Below are 12,819 nucleotides of genomic sequence, written 5' to 3'. Positions count from 1 at the left end.
AACAATAAAAATAAAAAACATGTTAAAATAAGGTATGGAGGCCCTTGATTCTCTCCATAGTCATGAAAGCATAAAGAGTCAAAATTTTAAAAGCCTGTTTGAAATAATAAATAATGACATTTAAGTTATAAAGTCCACAAAAATCATTAATGTTTTTATATGCCAATAGTGAACTATCTGGAAGAAAATAAGAAACCCATCACATTATAATAGACATCTTCAAAGCCTATGAATAAATATGCTGAAAGAGGTTAAACACTTCTGCAATGAAAACTGCAAACCACTGATGAAAAAAAAAACTTAATGGGAAAATAACTTGTATTCATTGCATTTATACAAAGGAAGAAATAAGATTAAAATATCCATCATATTCAGTGCAAACTACAAATACAATACAATTTCTGTTAGCGATTTCTATGAACTGAAATATTCTCTACCAGAGGAAAGAGTAGTACTCCTAACACTTTGAAAGCTAAAGAAACTTACAAGGCCCACAAAACTCATGAGACTTAAGAGGCTCTAGGAAGTGATACAAGATTCACAAAGACCCAGCACTCGGGAGGCAGAGGAAGGTGGATCGGATCTCTGTGACTTCATGGCCAGCCTGGTCTACAAGAATAGTTCCAGGACAGGCTTCAAAGTTACAAAAAAAAAAAAAACTGTCTTGAACCCCCCACCCCCAAATAAAAGATTCACAAAGCTCTTACTTAATTTTCTAAAAACAGTAACAATTGCAGAAGAGAAATGGTTTCTCCAGTGGAACTGCTTGTAGGTTGTACAGGGAGGTCCAAGGATTCAGCTTTCATAAGTCATCATCATGCTGGGGGTAGGCTTTTTGGCAATAGATGCCTTTAGCTATTCATGCTCCTGGTTTCTCCAAACTAGACTTGAGTAGTATCATTTCTTTGTTTTGTCAATGAATCCCCTTCTGGAGTAAATGTAAGTTTTCTCATATCATCCCCTGCCCTGTTACCTGAGGAAAGTAACAAAACAAACAACAGCTATGAAAACACCATTGAGATTCTTCAAAAAATGAAAAAAAAAGATCCTAGAAGTTAGATAAAATCATAACAAACCAACTAGACAAGACAATGTTCATCAAAAAGGATAAAAGGCAAGAAATGTCACACTACAGTACCTAAAAATATATAGAAATCTACAGTAATCAAAGCAACTTCATATTAGTGTAAAACAGATGTATGAACCAGTGGAATGAAATAGAATCCAAGAGATAGATACACAGATAACAACTGATTTTTGACAATCAAGAATATACAAGAAAAAGATAATTCAGTGTTCCAGGAGAAACTAGATGCTGAAATGAAGAAAAATGAAATTAAAAACAAGCAAAATGTGTTGGTGGAGATTCTTAGTTCGTTTCCTGACCACCCTGACTAGAAATAATCACAAAGAAACTGTATTAATTAAATCATTGCTTGGTCTATGAACTTATGAATATTTCTAGCTATCTCTTACATTTTAAATTAATCCACTTCTATTATTTTGTATTTTACTACAAGGTTTGTGGCCTACTGGCAAGGTTCCTGCTGGTGGCTAATGTCTTTCTCCTCTGCCAGCTACATAGCATCTCATTAACCCCACCTACTCTCTTTTCCAGCTTGGATATATTCTGTTAAGTCACTGGCTTAAAGCAGCTTCTTATTAACCAATGGCAATAAAAAATATTCAAAGCATACAAAGAGGAATCCCACATCAAAAAACAGATTAATAATAGAACTGTAAGACCACGTTTATGAAACTTCTGGAAGAAATCGCAGGGGAATAGCTTTGTGACATTGATCTGGGTAAAATTTACTTTATTTATTTATTTATTTATTTATTTATTTATTTATTTATTTTGGGTAAGACATCAAAGTAGATTAAATTAAACTAAAAAGCCCTGTTCAGCCAAGGAAGCAATCAAATACAAAGCACTTATAAAATAGGAAAAAGTATTTGCATATTGTACATTGGTTAAGGGATTATTATTCAGAATATATAAGGGACTCCATAGCCAAAACGTACCCCAATTAAAACATTGACAATAACCCTAAGCATATATTTCTCAAAAGAAGACCTATAACTTGTCAGCTGGCATATTGTATATGTGTAGTGCTGTGTGTGTGAGAGGGTACACACTCCTTTGGGTGTGTATGTGAAGATCAGAGTGCTTTAGTGTCAGATACCTTTCTCTATTGTATGCCACCTTGAGACATATTTTAGTCTCTCAGTGAACGTTGACCTTTCTGGTTAGCTAAAACAGCTAAGCATCACTAGCCTCTATGATCATGCTGACTTCATCTTCTAACACTGGGATTACAGATATATATCACCCCTTTTTACGGGTTCTAGAATTCCAAATTTGATTTCTCATGCTTATTCATCAAGTACTTTACCCATTGGGACATCTCCTTAGCTCCAAAAGGTTTATTCTTTTTTTAATATTTGTTTATTTATTATGTATACAATATTCTGTCTGTGGTGCAGGCCAGAGGAGGGCACCAGACCTCATTACAGATGGTTGTGAGCCACCATGTGGTTGCTGGGAATTGAACTCAGGACCTTTGGAAGAGCAGGCAATGCTCTTAACCTCTGAGCCATCTCTCCAGCCCCAAAAGGTTTATTCTTAAAATGTTCGTGATTACTAAGAACCAAAAAAATGCACAGTAAGATATCACCTCACCACACTAAAATGACTGTTTAAAAAAAAAAAAAGACAAAACTTAAAAGAAGTGCTGATGAAGGAGAGAGTAGGGAACTTGTACAGTGATGCCGGGAATGGAAATTAATACAGCCATTGCAGATCATATTTGGAAGGTCTTCAAAAATAATAAAAATGGGATATGATGTCACAATTCAGCAGCTAGGCATGTATCCAAAGGAAGGAATTCTTGTATATCATAGCTTTGTATTTGTTATCCTAGTTATGACAGCAACATTCACACTAGCCAACATGTGGAAACAACCTGTGTCTGTTGTCTAAAGAGTAGAACAGTAGATAACAGAAACTCACTGTGTGAATATCTATTCACACATCAAACTAATACATTGCACACATTGCAATAGTATTCAACCTTAAAAAGATAAACAAATCCTGTAGCAATGTCATTGACCCCAGAAGGCACTGTTATGTCAAGTGAAACATGACAGATTCAAGCAATTTCACAAGGTTGTAGCACAAATTCTAATTGTTCTTAATAGAAACCTGAACTCAGATATTAGGGGGTGAAAGCTGAGAGATCAGAGAAGCAGAGCGACCAGCCACAAGAGAGACCTTTTCCCTCTAATGATGGATGCTCAGACTTACTCTGTTTTTGTTTGAGACTGTATTAATCCAATGTAGCCCAAGGTAGCCTTGAACTCACAGAGATCTGTTTGCCTCTGTCTCCTGAGTCATGGGATTAAAGATATTTGCCACCACTGCCTAACCTCTAGTGGTTTAGCTCTGTACTCTGGTCTTCAGGCAAGCTTTATTTGTTAAAACGCAAACAAAATATGGTTTCATGGATGTGGATTTTAAAAAATAATTTGAAAAAAGTAGGAAAAACAATAATTGATAGAAAAGCCTGAGAAAGGAATGAAGATGGGGATAGGGGAAAAGAGACTAGTCAACGAATACAAAGGTGTTTAGATTTGAGGAACAATTCTAGAGTTCCTCTGTACACCAGGATGACTATGATTAACAATGTGCTTCAATATTTAAAATAGCTCCAAGAGAGGACTTGAATGTTCTCACCATAAGACATGTTAAATATTTGAAGTGATAGATATGATAACTACCTCTGAGAAATTCAAGAAGACTTTAAACAACCAGCTAGACGAACATAATGGGGAAAAGCTAACAGAAACCTTAGCTGCAAATAGGAATGAATGAGATGATTCCTGCCTGTGGATTCTTTCAGATGCAACAAATAAACTCGAGAGACTGTGTCTACACTGGGAGACAGTGAAGGCTGCCTCTTTTGTTTACCTGTCACAGTTTTGTCTTGGTGGACTCGGGAAATGTTGATTTCCCTAGTGTGCCAGATGTCTTCTGCACTAGACATCAGTCAGTGGTGTCTCGCAAGATGTAAAGTAGCAGCATTTGCTGTTTTGTGACCGGTCTTCCAGTCTCCTCCACTCTGTTAATGAGAGTATTCATCCTCTTTTGTCTTGTGCTTTTCAGAATATAAGCACAGAATCATTTTCAGTGAGCATCAATGTCGCTTCCTGCGTTTTTGTGTGTGTGTGTGAGATGACAATGTGACAGCCTGTTCTATTTTACCAGGAATCTTAAAAAGGGATTTGAAACTGACATCACACAATAAAGAGAAATGGTAGGACTTCTATGATCTTTTGCAGACTACAAAACAGGAGGAACAAAATCTAAAATAGTTACAAAGCTTATTTAAGATGTTTAAAAAGAAAACAGTCATTCAGTTGCAAGCAGTGGGTAATAGAATTCCAGTATCTGCTCCCTTAGCCATAAAATCAGCTCATCTATCAAAGAGTATCCTTAAACCTTAAACACACACACACAATAGAATGTAAAATTCTTCCTAAAATAAATGAAAATTGTTTATTTTTTAATTCTTCTTTCATACAGCACACTCTAACAACAGTTCCTTCCTCTGACGCCTCCCTCCTCTTCCCTCTTTCCCAGATCCATTCCTCCTTTATTTTCCTTCAGAAACCATCAGGCCTCTCGGGGATGTGAACCCCTCATGGCATATTAAGACACAATAAGACTAGGCACAACTACTCCAAACAGTGGGAACAGGAGCTATCTCTGAATCTTTTATAGGCTTTTAGAACCCTACTCATACTGGGTCGCCGCCTTGCTTACTGTAACTTGATATGCCATGTTTTGTTGATACGGGGAGGGGGGATTTGTTCTTTCTTAGAGAAAGAGATTGGGGGGTTGGGAACAGAGGGGGGATGGGGGATGGGCTGGAAGGAGAAGAGGGAGGGGAAACTACAAAAGGGAGGGGAAAATGTGGCCTGGATGTAAAATAAGACCTGCTATACCACTCTTGGACGTATAACCAAAGGATGCTCAATCATATCACAAAGACACTTGTTCAATTATGTTCAAAGCAGCTTTGTTTGCAATAGCCAAAACCTATAAACAATCTAGATCTTCCTCAAGCGAGGGATGGATGAGGAAAATGTGGTACATTACACAATTTACTTAACTGTTAAAAACAAAGACACTAGGAAATTTGAAGGAAAATGAATGGAACTAGGAAAAAAATCATCCTGAGAGAGGTAACCCAGACCAAGAAAGACAAATGATGTGAGATTCCCCTCTGTATGCAGTAAATATGTTTTATTGCCAGTGGTTAATAAAGAAGCTTCTTTCAGCCAATGACTTAACAGAATATAGCCAGGCTGGAAAAGAGATATAAAGAAAGTCAGTGAAGTCAGGGAGAAGCTATGTAGCCATCCACAGGAGACAGACACTGGATGCTAGACGAAACCTTACTGGTAGGCCACAACCATGTGGTGATACACAGATTTATAGAAAGGGGTTAATTTAAGACAAAAGAGCTATCTAGAAATACGCATAAGCTAATAGGCCAAGCAGTATTGCAATTAATATAGTTTCAGTGTGATTACTTCAGGTCTGGGCAGGTGGAAAATGAACAAGCAGACTCTGCCTACAGACAAACATGATATGTACTCATTCATAAGTGAATATTAGCTACAAAATAAAGGAAAACCATGCTACAATCCACAAACCCAGAGACACTAGGTAAAAAGGAGAGCTCATGGGAGAAGGAAGACTCTCATATCTCCCTGGGAAGGGGAAATAGTAGAGATTTTAAGAGTGCACGGAGGGTGGGTAGAGATAGGGACATAAAAGATCAAGTTGTGTGATCACAGAGGGGAGAGTGATGATGGGGGTGTGTTTCAGGTCAGTGAAAGCTCAGTGCAGGGGAATCTCCCAGGGGTCTACCCAGAGCACCCCAGCTTAGACTCCTTAGCAATAGCAAATAAGTAGCCTGAACTGGCTATTTCCAGTGACCACATTGGTGCCTGGCCAAGTTGTCCTCAGAGAGGCTCCATGTATCAACTGATGGAGGCAGATGCAGAGACCCACAAGCAAACATCAGACAGAATTCTGGAATTCTGCAGAGGAGGAGAAAGGAGTGTAGGTGTCAGAGGAATCAAGGACCCCTTGGGAAGGCTCACACAACCAACTAACTTGGCCTCATAGTGGCTCACAGAGACTGGATGGACCAAAAAGGAAGCATGCAAGGGACTGACCTAGGCACTCTGCATATGTGCCATAATTGTGCAGCTTGGTCCTCTTGTGGGACTCCTAACAGTGGGAAGGGGTGCTGCCTCCAACTCTTTTTACTGGTTTTTGGAACCTTATTCCTCATACTGGGTCAACTTGCCCAGCTCATACAAGGGGAGGTGCTTAGTCTTAATAGTGTCATGTTTCACTGATAATGATGGAAAATATCTCGGGGGTAACTCTAACCAAGGAAGTGAAAGATCTATTTGACAAGAACTTTAAACTTTGAAGGAAGAAATTGAAGAGGATACCAGAAAATGGAAGGATCTCCCTTGCTCTTGGATTGGGAGGATCAACATAGTAAAAATGGCAATTCTACCAAAAGCAATCTATAGATTCAATGCAATCACCATCAAAATCCCAACGAAATTCTTCACAGACCTTGAGAGAACAATAATCAACTTTATATGGAAAAAACAAAAACACCAAGATAGCCAAAACAATCCTATTCAATAAAGGTACTTCCGGAGGCATTACCATCCCTGACTTCAAACTCTTTTAATGCCAAAAGAGTGTAGAAAATAATAAAGTGTCATGACAATATTATATAGTTTTATTCCTCTGCTTTTAAATTTTTTTCCTTATAGGTAGCAAATATATCATTGAATATATCTTGGTAAATAAAACTCAAACTCTTTATGCACAAACACAACCGAGGAATTTATTAAACAACCTAGGGTAAAGATACTGGTTGCCCCTAGTTGGTGGAAACACCAAGCTTTTGTAGCTGGCATCCCCGAAACATTATGTTGAGCAGGAAAAACTGGAATAAGTTACCAAATCTTACTCGTTTGCCTAAATATACTACAGTTCTCTGTTCAGAAACAAGAGCACTTTCTCAGCCAAAGTAAAGAAGATGGGGAGTACTGTTGAGGATGGAAAATGTTGATATTCAGAAATTATTTCTTTGTATGAACTCAAATGTGTGCTAGTAGCTTTGGAAAAGTAACTGCACAAACCAGTTCTATCTGGAGAAGTTGACAGGTCTAGTCAGGAAGAGGAGCCTGCAGCCCTTGGTAATCAGTCTCCTTTTCATGTTGTATTTTATTTATAGCCTGAGTTTTTGAGATACGGTTGGGGTAGGGGAGGAGACTTTTAATTTTGTATTTTGATCATTGTTTGATGTTTTTAAAAATGGAAATCTTCCAGTTATTCACACTTCTTGAATTTTGAAATTTAAGTGAAAAGCACTGAAAATAGGAATGTCCTATGTCTAGACGACAGTCATAGCTACTTAATTGGGATTTCTCTTCTGCTTTCCTGAGCTTAACTGTGACACTTAAAAAAAACTGAACACAATGCTATGAAATTTCTTCTATTTTCTCTAAACTAACTTCATTTGTTATAGTTCAAGATGTGCAATCAATTACACAGCCATTATGGGGTGTGTTATATTTCAGGAAATCAAGAAAAGTGCATCCCTTTCAGAATATATTATTTTGATTTATTTCTGATGTTTAAAAGCAATACCCTCAGCTTTGAAAATGTCAAATTGAATTTTAAAAATCAATGTAAATCAACAATTTTAAATTATGGAAGTATATTATATACAAAATGTTACTATTAAATTGCAAAATATTAAATTCACTAGAAATTTACATTTAGTTCTCATTATTTATAAATGAGAGCTCTAAGAATCTACCACTACTTCTGAATGTAAATGAAGAATTTGGAAAAACTTCGAAAAATTTATTCAGGAAAATTATCTTTTGTCTTTTTAATTAATTTATTTTACAGCCCAACCACAGTTTTCCCTCCCTCTTCTCCTCCCAGTTCTTTTCCTGCACCTCCCTTCTGAACCTCTCCCATCTATTCCTCCTCTGTTTCTATCCATAAAAGGGCAGACCTCCCATGGATATCAATAAAACATGGTTTATCAAGTTTTAGTATGACTGGGAACCTCACCTTGTATTAAGACTGGGCAAGGCAACCCAATATGATGAATAGAGACTTCAAAGCCACCAAAAGAATCAAAGACAGCCCCTGATCCCACTGTTAGGAGACCAAGAAGACCAAGCTGCACAACGGTCTATACAGGGCCTAAGTCAATCCCATGTAGGCTCCCTAGTTGTTGGTTCAGGCTCTGTGAGCTCCTATGAGCCCAGATTAGTTGATTCTGTAGGTGTTCTTGCAATGTCCTTGACCCATCTGGCTTTTACAATTCTTCCTTTCTCTCTTCAGCATGATTTCCCTAGCTCATTCTAATGTTTTAATGTGAGTATCTTCATAAAGCACGGATGAAGCCTCTCTGATGACAGTTGGGACAGGAACCAGTTTATGAGTATAGCAGAATATCATTAGGCATCATTACACTGACATATTTTTTTCTCCAGTCATGCTTGGTTTTATCCTAGGTCTCTGGGGGCATCCAGCCTCTGGTTGTGGCACTCCAGGTAGTTCCAAGGGTTGGCTCACTCTCATGGCATGGGTCTCAGGCTAGACCAAGCACTGGTTGACGACTCCAACAATCTCTGTGCAACCCTTACCCTAGCACATTTTATAGGCAAGACAGACTATAGGTCATAGATTATGTGGCTGGTTCAGTGTCCCAATATCTCTATTGGACATTTTGCCTTGTCATGGGAGATGATCAGTTCAGGTTATGTACCACACTTTTGCTTGGAGTCTTATTTGGATCCTTGTGCTAAAAGTCTTGTTTATTTTGTTCACTTCTAGGCTTGTGTTTTTTTCTTGCTGTTATTTAATCTATTAAAATGTGTCTTGGAGCTGGATGTAGCTGGATGTTAGAACATAACTTTAGCATCAAACTTCAGTGCCAAAAATATGAAAATAGTTTCTTTTCCTAGAGTCTAGCCAAATAAGTTTGTATATGAGAATACTTAATATTATTACATATTCTCAGTCAATACCAAACACAAAACAAAAAGCATGTTTGCCAATCCTATCTTTATTCTAACATACAAATATTTCAGACTGATTTTATGGGGTTCTCAAGTTACAATTATCTCATAAGGCATAGTCTACAAGTAAGAACCTGTCATTTAAAAAAAATTGTATCCCTGATACAACTAGTAGTCAAAATGAAAAGCATTTGTAATGGTCAAATATTCTAACATTTTATCAAAATTTCTCCATGAGTATATTTTGCTCAATGTAGACTAGAAACCATGCAAAACTTCTGGTATTATTTTTGTTGTTCAATTTTCAATAGAAGTCAGGAGTCGTCAGCTAATGAGTTGAGAAGGTGGCCTGACTGGAGTCTGTGTCCCAGCACAAAGAAGATGTTCTCTGAGAATAATAGGAGCATGATATGAAAATTTACTCAGAAGAGTCATGTGGAAATGGCACACTATTCTATTGGTACAGATGGGATTGTGGGATTTCTGACTTTATCAATGTGTTCATCTTTTGCTGGAGTCATCATTTGATGCTATCTATCTATCTATCTATCTATCTATCTATCTATCTACCTACCTACCTACCTATCTAATTCAGATATGCAATGGTTGGTGGTAGCACAACCCAGGAGGGAGAGACTGCCCATATGCAGGGTTTTCATCCAATCAGCCAGTCAGCCTCACCAAATGAGTCCCAGGTGAGTTAGAGGAACTGTCTAAGAAAGTCAGGTGATAAAGGAATAAATGAAGATAACCTAAGTTGAACTATCTACATACACACAACTCAGACCACATACACAAACATATGGGCACATACATAGAATACAAAATGAAAATAATTGTTGTTATGTGTGGTATGTGTGTACATGTGTGTCTACTGAGAGTCCAAATTCAAGTTCATCTGTTTACATAGCAAACATTTTCCCCACTAATCATCCCCACTGTCACTTTCAATTTTCTTCACAATATGCTGTCTTCACATCTATTATTCTCTTCCCCTTCCATAATGTGGTTCTCATAAAAGTCTTCAATCAATCTAGTATTCCCTGTTTTTCATACTATCTTCTACTCAATCACTTCTGTACAATGAAAGGGCTCCTTTAAAGAAATGTCGTCATGCCCACTGCTGTAGCCTCCAGCACCCTATGCACATCTCTCAATTAGTCAACTTTTTCCTACCTCTCTTCTCTCCTAGACCTGGAGGTAATCAACTCTGGAGTCTAACATGCCTCAGATCAGTTAGTGTGACCCTGCTACTGGAACCACCCTTACCCAGGAGAAACCCAGAAACATTATGGTGGAAAGATTCTAGCCAAGAGCTGGTCTGCAAAAATGCTGTGGAGGAGAGGTTACTGATGAGAGTGGAAATAGCAGAAAAGGCAGGAATAGAGAATTTTGTCCCTGAGACACAGACAACAGCTTCTTAGAACAGAATGATTGATCCAGTGATTCTGATTTTAATGAACAGGAACAAATCTTTTATGTAAGAACTAGGCTCCCTGGAACACCAGCCTGAGCGCTGGACTCTGGCCAACATCCAGAGTAACTCAATTAAAGGCTGTGCCCAGGGGTTTTAATAGACTCATGTGGGCTCTGATTGCTTAGGCATATGCAAACAGGGTTAAGATTAACTATCAATAAGCAGAGTGCCTGCCATACCCAAGCAAATTTTAGATCAGGCCCTCTATTTCATTTACCCCCACCTACCCCACATGACATCAAAAGCAGGAAAAAGGAAAGCAAAAAAGGTTGAATCCCCCTGACAATTTTCCATTCTCATTCCCAGATGTTAGCACTAAACAGCGATGGGACCCCTCCTATTCCTATCATTCCCTTCCACAAAAACTTCTAGACTCTAGAACTTTCTACAGTATGAATTTTATCTACAGAGAAGTCGTTTAAATTTAGTTCAATCAGTTACTTTTGAGTTTTCAGCTTACTTTACTGGTGTGTGGCATACAAAATGGATAATGTGCAAAATTATATTTCAGTAGCAATTCTCCTTAGCAAAAATGAGAATAGAAATGTAGTTATGTTCAAAATTAAATAAAAAGTTATAAAATCGCTCTAAAAAACAATATCACAAATATTTGAGTTTTATCTTTAAAATAATGAAGAATTAACCTCAGAACACCTTGATCTTTAATTTAAATAGTCAATAATTTAATTGAAATAGCCAATAATGTAAATAATTATATTATTGAATTTATTTAAATTTAAATAATTAAAATAAATGTAATTGAATATAAACAGAAATTAAATAAAAACATAAATTAAGTATAAATAATTTAATTTAATTTAAATAGCCAGTATTTGGTTATCAGTTAAGGGCAGAGGTTAATGTGGGAAACTGTATTTGCCTTGTTTAAGAAAAACACAATGATTTTCTTAGGATTGTTTATGGATGCAACTTTTGCCCGGTAATCTTGTTTGCTTCCAATTTCCAGGAGGATCTATGTATGTTTTTCTTTGGGTTCACCTTGTAACTTGGCTTCTCTGGGCCTGTGAACTATAGGCTTAGTGTCCTTGGTTTGTGGCTAGAGTCCACAAGTGAGTGAGTACATCCCATTATAATTCAAATAACTTATAGAGATGAAAACAGTTTGATGAGTTACGTATCTTTAGCTTTTTGACTTGTTCTATATACTACTGAATACTGCCCTTATAATTATCTACTGGCTAGTCATTACTCCTGGTTAAACGACAGACCTTTATGGTAAACCCTGTTGCGGACGACAGCACACTTAAACCACAGTGCCAGTATCAAGCTGGTACTGACAGGAAGCTTCCTCTATACTGGCTCCATTTCATAGTACCAGAGAGTGTTACCCAGAATTCTAGGGTAGAAATACACTTATGCAGCCATGAACTGTGAAAGCTACAATAATGACTGGCCTGGCAAGACGTGTCGTTTGGTGAAATAGTAGCATGGAAATTCGGGGAATAGCCAACCACTCTCTGCTTAGATTTAAAGCCTGCTTCTTAAAATTCTTGCTCACTACTATAAAACTGACCAAGAATCCATAGGATGGTGATAAGTCCTAGCTGATAACGTACAAGTATTATGTTGTTCAACAGATAGAGTAGCTCACTACATTATAAGTATTTATCTTTACACTCATACATTAGTGCACCTGCCACGCCTCCTCAGAGAAGCCCCCCTTTGTTGTAGTAGATGAATAGTGGTTACTACCGACGCTCTCAGTAGATCATGGTGCTGAAAGCAAGTGGTACAAACAGCTTAGCCCTAAATGTGACACCTGTTTCCTGTAACCTCCTCGCAAGCCTCATAGGCAACAATGGCAGAATAGGAAGTAGAAAGTTTACAGGATCCAGTGGTTAAAGACGATTCCGGTGAAATAGTGTCTTCTGGACATACTGGGGCTGCTGCATTCATAAATTCATAGTACCTGTGGATGTCTACCCAAGGCCTTACTGCACAAATAAACTAGAATTTTAGCATGGCTAAGGAGGGCATGACTCCTAATTGATCAATCATGTTCCATGAATGGCCTTCTACTCATGCACATGTAAGAATACTAATTAGGCATTTTGTTTAAAGAATATGAAGGTGGTACAATGATACAATGTGTGGAGGGATCTGAAAGGCTTTGAGTGGAGAAGAGGGAGTAAATATGGACAAAATCTATTGTTTACATGTATGAAATTATCAAAGAA

This window comes from Microtus oregoni, unplaced genomic scaffold (genome assembly GCF_018167655.1).
Source record: "Microtus oregoni isolate MIOR12 unplaced genomic scaffold, Mior012 000032F_ref0000030, whole genome shotgun sequence".
Taxonomy (NCBI): Eukaryota; Metazoa; Chordata; class Mammalia; order Rodentia; family Cricetidae; genus Microtus; species Microtus oregoni.
This window is presented reverse-complemented; position numbering follows the sequence as displayed.